At 40.1% G+C, this 12812-nt stretch overlaps 1 protein-coding gene across 1 annotated transcript in view; it reads left to right on the top strand.

The window, feature by feature from the left end:
* Positions 1 to 12812, top strand: part of CDH12 (cadherin 12) — a 1379166-nt gene that overhangs the window by 280600 nt on the left and 1085754 nt on the right. The window lies entirely within an intron of this gene.

Genomic DNA, 12812 nt, shown 5'->3' with positions numbered 1-12812 from the left:
GTAAAGTGCAGCTTTCAAATAGCTGGAAAGAGCTGACTGGTATGTTCAGAGTTAACTCCTTCAGGAATGTATTGCATTTTGCTCCTTCAGATCTCATCCTTACATTTGTTTCAGCAGTATTCACCCTAGAATGCCTGCTCCAGTTGTGGACACATATGGAACACTGGTCAAAGAAAGAAACCCCAAATCCTGCTATCCATTATACAGACAAAAATCAGTGAAGAAAAATAAAAGGTAGTGGAAAAAATGTACATATAGGCTTAGAACATCTTTTTCTTCAATGCTTGTTTTTTTTTTTTTTAACCCCTTCCCGACATTTGACGTACTATCCCGTCGAGGTGGGGTGGGCCCGTATGACCGCCGACGGGATAGTACGTCATCACCGATCAGCGGCGCTCACGGGGGGAGCGCGGCCGATCGCGGCCGGGTGTCAGCTGCATATCGCAGCTGACATCCGGCACTATGTGCCAGGAGCGGTCACGGACCGCCCCCGGCACATTAACCCCCGGCACACCGCGATCAAACATGATCGCAGTGTACCGGCGGTATAGGGAAGCATCGCGCAGGGAGGGGGCTCCCTGCGGGCTTCCCTGAGACCCCCGGAGCAACGCGATGTGATCGCGTTGCTGCGAGGGTCTCCTACCTCCTTCCTGGCTGCAGGTCCCGGATCCAAGATGGCCGCGGCATCCGGGTCCTGCAGGGAAGGAGGTGGCTTACCGAGTGTCTGCTCAGAGCAGACACTGGTAAGCCTGCAGCCCTGCACAGCAGATCGTCGATCTGGCAGAGTGCTGTGCACACTGCCAGATCAATGATCTGTGATGTCCCCCCCTGGGACAAAGTAAAAAAGTTAAAAAAAAATTTTTCCACATGTGTAAAAAAAAAAAAAAAAAAATCCTAAATAAATAATAAAAAAAAAATATATATTATTCCCATAAATACATTTCTTTATCTAAATAAAAAAAACAAAACAATAAAAGTACACATATTTAGTATCGCCGCGTCCGTAACGACCCAACCTATAAAACTGCCCCACTAGTTAACCCCTTCAGTAAACACCGTAAGAAAAAAAAAAAAAAAACGAGGCAAAAAACAACGCTTTATTACCATACCGCCGAACAAAAAGTGGAATAACACGCGATCAAAAAGACTGATATAAATATCCATGGTACCGCTGAAAACGTCATCTTGTCCCGCAAAAAACAAGCCGCCATACAACATTATCAGCAAAAAAATAAAAAAGTTATAGTCCTGAGAATAAAGCGATACGAAAATAATTATTTTTTCTATATTTTAGTTTTTATCGTATAAAAGCGCCAAAACATAAAAAAATGATATAAATGAGATATCGCTGTAATCGTACTGACCCGAAGAATAAAACTGCTTTATCAATTTTACCAAACGCGGAACGGTATAAACGCCTCCCCCAAAAGAAATTCATGAATAGCTGGTTTTTGGTCATTCTGCCTCACAAAAATCGGAATAAAAAGCGATCAAAAACGGTCACGTGTCCGAAAATGTTACCAATAAAAACGTCAACTCGTCCCGCAAAAAACAAGACCTCACATGACTCTGTGGAGCAAAATGTGGAAAAATTATAGGTCTCAAAATGTGGAGACGCAAAAACTTTTTTGCTATAAAAAGCGTCGCTGGTTTCACACTTGCGTTTTTGTCTGCAGCGTTTTTTGCACAAAAAAACGCATGCGTTTTTTCCCTATATTTAACATTGAAAACGCATGCGGTTTTTTTGTACGCGTTTGGTCGCGTTTTCAAACGCATGCGTTTTTTTTCTGCATGCGTTCATTTTCAGAAATACAACCTGCAGTATTTTCTTGCGTTTTTAAGCACATGCGTTTGTTTGCGTTAAAAACGCATGCATTTAAACACACTGAAAAGCCACCCACCACCATCAAGGTGATAAAGGGATCCAAACCCTAACCCTAACTCTACCCCTAACCTCACCCCTAACCGTTTAATGAACATTTTCTGACAGTCATAGTGCCACGTATTTCAGTGCCACGTATTTCAGTGCCACGTATTTCAGTGCCACGTGTTTCAGTGCCACGTATTTCAGTGCCACGTATCACATATTTCAGTGCCACGTATCACGTATTTCAGTGCCACGTATCACGTATTTCAGTGCCACATATTTTAGTACCACGTATTTCAGTGCCACGTATTTCAGTGCCACGTATTTCAGTGCCACGTATTTCAGTGCCACGTATTTCAGTGCCACGTATTTCAGTGCCACGTATTTCAGTGCCACGTATTTCAGTGCCACGTATCACGTATTTCAGTGCCACGTATTTCAGTGCCACGTATTTCAGTGCCACGTATTTCAGTGCCACGTATTTCAGTGCCACGTATCACGTATTTCAGTGCCACGTGTTTCAGTGCCACGTATTTAAGTGCCACGTATCACGTATTTCAGTGCCACGTATTTCAGTGCCACGTATTTCAGTGCCACGTATCACGTATTTCAGTGCCACGTATTTCAGTGCCACGTATTTCAGTGCCACGTATTTCAGTGCCACGTATTTCAGTGCCACGTATTTCAGTGCCACGTATCACATATTTCAGTGCCACGTATTTCAGTGCCACGTATTTCAGTGCCACGTATTTCAGTGCCACGTATTTCAGTGCCACGTATCACGTATTTCAGTGCCACGTGTTTCAGTGCCACGTATTTAAGTGCCACGTATCACGTATTTCAGTGCCACGTATTTCAGTGCCACGTATTTCAGTGCCACGTATTTCAGTGCCACGTATTTCAGTGCCACGTATTTCAGTGCCACGTATTTCAGTCACGTTTAGGGTTAGGGTTAGGGGTAGGGTTAGGGTTAGGGCTAGGGTTGGAGGTAAAGTTAGGGTTGGGGCTAAAGTTAGGGTTGGGGCTAAAGTTAGGGTTAGGGTTTGGATTACATTTACGTTTGGATTAGGGTTGGGATTAGAATTATGGGTGTGTCAGGGCTAGGGGTGTGGTTAGGGTTACCGTTGGGATTAGGGTTAGGGGTGTGTTTGGGTTAGGGTTTCAGGTAGAATTGGGGAGTTTCCACTGTCCAGGCACATCAGGGGCTCTACAAGCGCGACATGGCGTCCAATCTCAATTCCAGCCAATTCTGCGTTGAAAAAGTAAAACAGTGCTCCTTCCCTTCCGAGCTCTCCCGTGCGCCCAAAAAGGGGTTTACCCCAACATATGTGTTATCAGCGTACTCGGGACAAATTGAACAACAACTTCTGGGGTCCAAGTTCTCTTGTTATCCTTAGGAAAATAAAAATTTGGGGGGCTAAAAATCATTTTTGTGGGAAAAAAAAGATGTTTTATTTTCACGGCTCTGCGTTATAAACTGTAGTGAAACACTTGGGGGTTCAAAGTTCTCACAACACATCTAGATAAGTTCCTTGGGAGGTCTAGTTTCCAATATGGGGTCACTTGTGGGGGGTTTGTACTGTTTGGGTACATCAGGGGCTCTGCAAATGCAACGTGACGCCTGCAGACCAATCCATTTAAGGCTGCATTCCAAATGGCGCTCCTTCCCTTCCGAGCTCTGTCATGCACCCAAACAGTGGTTCCCCCCCACATATGGGGTATCAGCGTACTCAGGACAAATTGGACAACAACTTTTGGGGTCTAATTTATCCTGTTACCCTTGTGAAAATACAAAACTGGGGGCTAAAAAATCATTTTTGTGAAAAAAAAAAAGAATTTTTATTTTCACGGCTTTGCGCTATAAACTTTAGTGAAACACTTGGGGGTTCAAAGTTCTCAAAACACATCTAGATAAGTTCTTTGGGAGGTCTAGTTTCCAATATGGGGTCACTTGTGGGGGGTTTGTACTGTTTGGGTACATCAGGGGCTCTGCAAATGCAACGTGACGGCTGCTGACCAATCCATTTAAGTCTGCATTCCAAATGGCGCTCCTTCCCTTCCGAGCTCTGTCATGCGCCCAAACAGTGGTTCCCCCCCACATATGGGGTATCAGCGTACTCAGGACAAATTGGAAAACAAATTTTGGGGTCCAATTTATTCTGTTACCCTTGTAAAAATACAAAGCTGGGTGCTAAAAAATCATTTTTGAGAAAAAAAATAAAAATTATTTTCACGGCTCTGCGTTATAATCTGTAGTGAAACACTTGGGGGTTCAAAGCTCTCAAAACACATCTAGATAAGTTCCTTAGGGGGTCTACTTTCCAAAATGGTGTCACTTGTAGGGAGTTTCAATGTTTAGGCACATCAGGGGCTCTCCAAACGCAACATGGCGTCCCATCTCAATTCCAGTCAATTTTGCATTGAAAAGTCAAATGGCGCTCCTTCCCTTCCAAGCTCTGCCATGCGCCCAAACAATGGTTTACACCCACATATGGGGTATCAGCGTACTCAGGACAAATTGCACAACATTTTTTGGGGTCCAATTTCTTCTCTTACCCTTGGGAAAATAAAAAATTGGGGGCGAAAAGATCATTTTTGTGAAAAAATATGATTTTTTATTTTTACGGCTCTGCATTATAAACTTCTGTGAAGCACTTGGTGGGTCAAAGTGCTCACCACACATCAAGATAAGTTCCTTAGGGGGTCTACTTTCCAAAATGGTGTCACTTGTAGGGGGTTTCAGTGTTTAGGCACATCAGGGGCTCTCCAAACGCAACATGGCGTCCCATCTCAATTCCAGTCAATTTTGCATTGAAAAGTCAAATGGCGCTCCTTCCCTTCCAAGCTCTGCCATGCGCCCAAACAATGGTTTACACCCACATATGGGGTATCAGCGTACTCAGGACAAATTGCACAACATTTTTTGGGGTCCAATTTCTTCTCTTCCCTTGGGAAAATAAAAAATTGGGGGCAAAAAGATCATTTTTGTGAAAAAATATGATTTTTTATTTTTACGGCTCTGCATTATAAACTTCTGTGAAGCACTTGGTGGGTCAAAGTGCTCACCACACATCTAGATAAGTTCCTTAGGGGGTCTACTTTCCAAAATGGTGTCACTTGTAGGGAGTTTCAATGTTTAGGCACATCAGGGGCTCTCCAAACGCAACATGGCGTCCCATCTCAATTCCAGTCAATTTTGCATTGAAAAGTCAAATGGCGCTCCTTCCCTTCCAAGCTCTGCCATGCGCCCAAACAATGGTTTACACCCACATATGGGGTATCAGCATACTCAGGACAAATTGCACAACATTTTTTGGGGTCCAATTTCTTCTCTTACCCTTGGGAAAATAAAAAATTGGGGGCGAAAAGATCATTTTTGTGAAAAAATATGATTTTTTATTTTTACGGCTCTGCATTATAAACTTCTGTGAAGCACTTGGTGGGTCAAAGTGCTCACCACACATCAAGATAAGTTCCTTAGGGGGTCTACTTTCCAAAATGGTGTCACTTGTAGGGGGTTTCAGTGTTTAGGCACATCAGGGGCTCTCCAAACGCAACATGGCGTCCCATCTCAATTCCAGTCAATTTTGCATTGAAAAGTCAAATGGCGCTCCTTCCCTTCCAAGCTCTGCCATGCGCCCAAACAATGGTTTACACCCACATATGGGGTATCAGCGTACTCAGGACAAATTGCACAACATTTTTTGGGGTCCAATTTCTTCTCTTACCCTTGGGAAAATAAAAAATTGGGGGCAAAAAGATCATTTTTGTGAAAAAATATGATTTTTTATTTTTACGGCTCTGCATTATAAACTTCTGTGAAGCACTTGGTGGGTCAAAGTGCTCACCACACATCTAGATAAGTTCCTTAGGGGGTCTACTTTCCAAAATGGTGTCACTTGTAGGGAGTTTCAATGTTTAGGCACATCAGGGGCTCTCCAAACGCAACATGGCGTCCCATCTCAATTCCAGTCAATTTTGCATTGAAAAGTCAAATGGCGCTCCTTCCCTTCCAAGCTCTGCCATGCGCCCAAACAATGGTTTACACCCACATATGGGGTATCAGCGTACTCAGGACAAATTGCACAACATTTTTTGGGGTCCAATTTCTTCTCTTACCCTTGGGAAAATAAAAAATTGGGGGCGAAAAGATCATTTTTGTGAAAAAATATGATTTTTTATTTTTACGGCTCTGCATTATAAACTTCTGTGAAGCACTTGGTGGGTCAAAGTGCTCACCACACATCAAGATAAGTTCCTTAGGGGGTCTACTTTCCAAAATGGTGTCACTTGTAGGGGGTTTCAGTGTTTAGGCACATCAGGGGCTCTCCAAACGCAACATGGCGTCCCATCTCAATTCCAGTCAATTTTGCATTGAAAAGTCAAATGGCGCTCCTTCCCTTCCAAGCTCTGCCATGCGCCCAAACAATGGTTTACACCCACATATGGGGTATCAGCGTACTCAGGACAAATTGCACAACATTTTTTGGGGTCCAATTTCTTCTCTTACCCTTGGGAAAATAAAAAATTGGGGGCAAAAAGATCATTTTTGTGAAAAAATATGATTTTTTATTTTTACGGCTCTGCATTATAAACTTCTGTGAAGCACTTGGTGGGTCAAAGTGCTCACCACACATCTAGATAAGTTCCTTAGGGGGTCTACTTTCCAAAATGGTGTCACTTGTAGGGAGTTTCAATGTTTAGGCACATCAGGGGCTCTCCAAACGCAACATGGCGTCCCATCTCAATTCCAGTCAATTTTGCATTGAAAAGTCAAATGGCGCTCCTTCCCTTCCAAGCTCTGCCATGCGCCCAAACAATGGTTTACACCCACATATGGGGTATCAGCGTACTCAGGACAAATTGCACAACATTTTTTGGGGTCCAATTTCTTCTCTTACCCTTGGGAAAATAAAAAATTGGGGGCAAAAAGATCATTTTTGTGAAAAAATATGATTTTTTATTTTTACGGCTCTGCATTATAAACTTCTGTGAAGCACTTGGTGGGTCAAAGTGCTCACCACACATCAAGATAAGTTCCTTAGGGGGTCTACTTTCCAAAATGGTGTCACTTGTAGGGGGTTTCAGTGTTTAGGCACATCAGGGGCTCTCCAAACGCAACATGGCGTCCCATCTCAATTCCAGTCAATTTTGCATTGAAAAGTCAAATGGCGCTCCTTTCCTTCCGAGCTCTGCCATACGCCCAAACAGTGGTTTACCCTCACATATGGGGTATCAGCGTACTCAGGACAAATTGTACAACAACTTTGGGGGTCCATTTTCTCCTGTTACCCTTGGTAAAATAAAACAAATTGGAGCTGAAATAAATTGTGTGTGAAAAAAAGTTAAATGCTCATTTTTATTTAAACATTCAAAAAATTCCTGTGAAACACCTGAAGGGTTAATAAACTTCTTGAATGTGGTTTTGAGCACCTTGAGGGGTGCAGTTTTTAGAATGGTGTCACACTTGAGTATTTTCTATCATATAGACCCCTCAAAATGACTTCAAATGAGATGTGGTCCCTAAAAAAAAATGGTGTTGTAAAAATGAGAAATTGCTGGTCAACTTTTAACCCTTATAACTCCGTCACAAAAAAAAATTTTGGTTCCAAAATTGTACTGATGTAAAGTAGACATGTGGGAAATGTTACTTATTAAGTATTTTGCGTGACATATGTCTGTGATTTAAGGGCATAAAAATTCAAAGTTGGAAAATTGCGAAATTTTCAAAATTTTCGCCAAATATTCGTTTTTTTCACAAATAAATGCAAGTTATATCGAATAAATTTTACCACTAACATGAAGTACAATATGTCACGAGAAAACAATGTCAGAATCGCCAAGATCCGTCAAAGCGTTCCAGAGTTATAGCCTCATAAAGGGACAGTGGTCAGAATTGTAAAAATTGGCCCGGTCATTAACGTGCAAACCACCCTTGGGGGTGAAGGGGTTAAAGTAGATCTGTTTGCAAGTAACTTATTGAACAAACCTCAGAATGGCAAGGCTCAGACTGAATTGTTTGGTCTATCTCAAGCATATAAGAACAATTAACTCCTCCTCTTAACAAGGTAAACAGCTACAGGAAAAATGGTTTTAAATTAGGTCAATAATTATAACAGTAATATAACACAAACTGCACCAAACATCACAAAACGAAACACTACTAAAGGAAGCACTCATGCAGTCCAGGGATTCCCACACAACATCAACAGCTCCTCTTTTTCAACTCCACTTGTTCCCAAGCCACTTATTGATCAAGTAATAAAATGGAAGCAAGAAGAGAAATGATAATGTGTTAAAGTTTTCCCTTTTACTCAGTTGACAGCTTTACACACAGTTGGCATTCTGTCAAAAAGCTTCATCAAGTAGTATCTTGGAATGGCTTCTACTAAATTGGTATTCTTTGTCAAACATTCATTTATGGAATGACTCTTTCTTCAGAAAGTGATTGTGACAATTTTGTGTGTTTTTCAGAGGCATTGTTGATACACTGTTCCCTACAGTGCTGAGCCTTATTCCGTAAATGTCCTAAGCCAGAATATTGTAAGACTCAATCAACAAAGTAAAGAAAAATTACAGTCCATGATTACATAAAGGCATGTAAGTCATTCAATCTGGAAAATTGCAAGGACCTTGACGGGATACTTATGCCATGAAAACCGTAATTAAACTAATCATAAAATTTGCTCTCATAAGGACCCCTCACGGAAAAGAACACCAAAAATGATCTCTTCTGCAGAGGATAAGTTTAACAAATTTACCACATATAGAAACCTTTTACTTAATCTCAGATAACTGCCCTCATAAATGATGCACTAACATCAAGTAGCAGACACAGGTCTAGATCAACTGTCTAGAGAATACTGTCAGAAGCAGTTATGGTTGAATTACTGCAAAGAAGCCACTAATGAGGACGGGAAACATAAGTGACTTGTTTTTGAAAAGCAACACAAGGACTGTAGATTAGACATGTGGTAATCTGCACTATGGTCTTCCATGTCAAAATTTAAGAATTTAATTACCAGCCACCTGTCATGCTTCTAGATTTGAGCCCTTGATTCTTTGTTTTGTGATTGGCTTCTCTTTTCTCTGAGCCACAACTGATACTTTTCTTTGAGTGTTTTTGTTCAGTTATCTTTGTTTCTGTCGGTATTGGGTAACAGGTGTTTTTCATTACCCTATTTGTCTTTCTTATCACCTTTCAGGTTCAGCAATAAATATCTTCCCCCTACTAGTGTTTCTTGCTGCTGAAACTTTGTTGGATTCATTCACTATGCTGTAGTTTGTGTTTGTTGCAGTTGCTTTGTGTGTGATTCCTATTCTTCTTAGGGAACTGCTACTAATGATCCTATGAGCTCCTAAGGACATTCAGCGTACACCTCTGTCGAGTGGGGGTGCCACTGAGTTTCATAAAGGTGCCAAATTCTGCTGTCATGCAGGGACAGACCAGGATCTGAGAAAGGCTTCTTCTAGTTTGAAGATAGACCTATCAGGTTCAGGTATTTGTCTTCCTGGTTTGTAAGTTACCCATATGAATGTACTTGATTTTATGAGATGTAAAAAAGGTGAGTGGATGGTTTTACATGTGCAGGGCCCATTGTTAAGCAAGAAGAGAGAAATGTGATGGTGAGGTGGTGCTTTTCTGCTGACATTGTTGATGATTGATTTTAATTTACAAGGCACACTTATCCTGCATAGAGACCACAGTATTCTGCAATGACAAAACACCCCCTCTCATGCTATGTAAGGGATATGTGACCAAGAAGGAGAGAAGCTAAATGCTTTGTCAGATATCATATTGTCCACAATCATGCAACCCAATTAAGATGTTTTTGGATGAGTTAGACTGGAGAGTGAAGGCAAAGCAGACAATAAAGTGTTCAGCAACTCTGGGAGCTCTATCTTCAGAACTCTTGGAATGTCATTCCAGGTGACTACATAATGGATCTGCATGAGAGTATCTCAAATGTTGTTGAAGCCCTCACCAGAGTAAAAGGGGATACTTTGAGTATTCTAAAGTTTAACACATATTCAGGTCTGTTTCACAAATGTTTCTTTACATTACATAACATAAGTAAGACATGCTAAATGATATGATAACTACAATGTAGAAAATGTAGAAACAATAAAAAAGTAGGAGCACAAAACAATGATAGGAATACACATAGAAGTGGTTGAATGGAAGATCTTAATTTTTAACTGCTTTCTATTTTACTGCAGTGTTCCCATTTCTGTGGTTTTTGGAACATGCTTGGAATTCTACTTTCGCAAAAAAACAGAAGGACCAAAGATTTAAAAACATTACTTTACTTTTGACCTTTGGAAAACCATAAATACTTTATGGTATCATTTTAGATGTGCTATTTTGCATTTCTTAATGCAAACTATAACCTTAGCTCCATAGTTTTGACACTGAAGTTAGTTTACAGACACTAGCAAGGAAAGGATAGCTTTTCTAATGTAGGATTTATTTTTTTCTGGTCAAAAATCATTTTCAGCATTCTATACTTTGGTTTTTAGTCATTGTGTGGGGAAATTATTTGAGTGAACGCAATCTGAGTCTTAAAAAGCACAACTAGGTCTGCAATTGGCTGAAAACCAAACACTTAACTAATGAAATGTGTAAAATTGAATTCATGAATTTCCACTCACAAGTACTGCAGCTCTAGCTACTCAGATAAAACACTGGTGCAACAAAGTGTCACAGGTTTGTAGCCAGCAAATAAATGTTTTCAGCATATCTGCTTGAAACTTTAAGCATTCCTGAAATATTTTAACCTTCACTTAAAAATAACCGCAGAGCATCACAAATAATAGCAGAATAACAGTACTAATATAATGGCATGAGTTCAGTTTTCCAGAAGATGCCAATGAGCTTCAGGCTGCAGAAACCTACCAATGGGCATTGTGCTGCTATGGGCAATGTCATTTTATGGGTGAATGTGTGCAATCAACCAGCATAAGCAATAAAAATAGTGTCATGAAATCAGTCCAGATGGTGACACTCAAATATCCAGGATAGACTTTTAGTACAGTCCAAGAAAATGCAGAAAAATGCATGCTAGATCAAGTTAAGACAATATTCATGCCCTCAAACTTATTAAATAGAAAATTATTTAGCTGATTTAATTGTTTTTTAAAATTCCTTTTTAGGGATATAGACACTTTAATGAGTATTTTCTTTACTTACAAGCATTAACTTTTTGCTACATAACATTTTTGTCCTATGGTTTGGTTAAAATGTTTGGACCATTTTTGACTTCTGGGACTTTTACAGTTGTGTGAAAAAGTATTTGCCCTTTTCCTGAATTTGTATTATTTTGCATGTTTGTCACACTTAAATGTTTCAGATCACCAAACAAATATAAATATTAAACAAAGGTAACACAAGTAAACACAAAATGCAGTTTCTCAATGAACATCTTTATTATTAAGGGAAAAATATACCCAAACCTGCAGGGTCATGTGTGAAAAAGTGATTGCCCCTAAACCTAATAACTAGTTGGGCTACCCTTAGCAACAACAAAGCATTTGCGATAACTGGCAATGGGTCTTTTACAATGCTCTGCAAGAACTTTGGCCTGCTCAAGTTTGCAGAATCGTTGTAATTCAGCCACATTAGAGGTTTTTGGAACATCAACCACCATTTTAAGGTCAAGCCACAACATCTCAATCAGATTAAGATCAGGATTTTGACTAGGCCACTCCAAAGTCTTAATTTTGTTTTTCTTAAGTCATTCAGAGGTGAACTTGCTTGTCTGTTTTGGATAATTTAACTGCTGCATAACCGAAGTGAGTTTCAGCTTGAGGTAATGAACAGATGGCCATACATTCTCTTTTCTGGATATTTTGGTAGACAGCGGAATTCATGGTTTAATTTACCACAGCAAGTCTTCCAGGTCTTAAAGCAGCAAAACAGCCCAAGACCTTCACACTACCACCACCATGTTTTACTACCGGTATGATGTTTTTTCTGAAATAATGTGTTACTTCTGCACCAAGTGTAATGAGACAAACCCCTTCCAAAAAGTACATCTTTTGTCTCATCAGTCTAGAGAGCATTATATCAAAAGTATTGGAGATATTTGAGATGTTTACTCCCAAATCCTAGACAAGCAGTGGTTTTCATCTTGGATCTCTGCCATGCAGGCCTTTTTTGTGTGGTCTCTTTCTTATGGTGGAGTCATGAACACTGACAATAACTGAGACAAGTGAGGCCTGCAGTTCTTTGCATGCTGTTGTGGGTTTTTTGTGACCTTTTAGGTGAGTTGTTGCTGCACTTTTGGAGTCATTATTTTCTATCGGTAAGGTCACCACTGTTCCATGTTTTCATCATTTGTGGATAATGGCTCTCACTCTGACTCACTGAAATCCCAAAGCTTTAGAAATTACTTTATAACCTTTTACAGACTGATAGATCTTAATTTTGTTTCAAATTTTGTTTCTCATTTGTTCCAGAATTTCTATGGATCACAGCTTGATGTCTAAATTTTGATGATCTTTTGGTCTATTTGACTTTGTCAGGCAGGTCCTATTGTACTGATTTCTTGACTGATGACAGGTGTGGCAGTAATCATGCAGAAATGTGGCTAAAGAATTTGAGCTCAGCTTCTGAGTTTTGTGAAAACCATAGTTAATTTATGTTTAAACGATGGGGGAATCACTTTTTCACACAAAGGCCGGTAGATTTGGATTTCTTTTTCCCTTAATAATAAAGACATTAATTTAAAAACTGCATTTTGTGTTTAATTGTGTCATCTTTGTCTAATATTTTAATTTTTTTGGCAATCTAAATTGTCTTTTCAGAGAGGAAGAGAACTAGAACTCTAGTGACACCTATTGGAAGTAGCAATCCTAACAGTCAATGTTGACCCTTTAACGAGCCTTGTCACATGACTTAGGATAAAAGCCAAACCAGAATCTCAATTTGCAGACACTGTGTTTC

This window comes from Ranitomeya variabilis, chromosome 6, assembly GCF_051348905.1.
Source record: "Ranitomeya variabilis isolate aRanVar5 chromosome 6, aRanVar5.hap1, whole genome shotgun sequence".
In the NCBI taxonomy this organism is placed as follows: domain Eukaryota; kingdom Metazoa; phylum Chordata; class Amphibia; order Anura; family Dendrobatidae; genus Ranitomeya; species Ranitomeya variabilis.
Note: the sequence above shows the minus strand (reverse complement) of the source record. Positions and strands in the feature narration are given on the sequence as shown.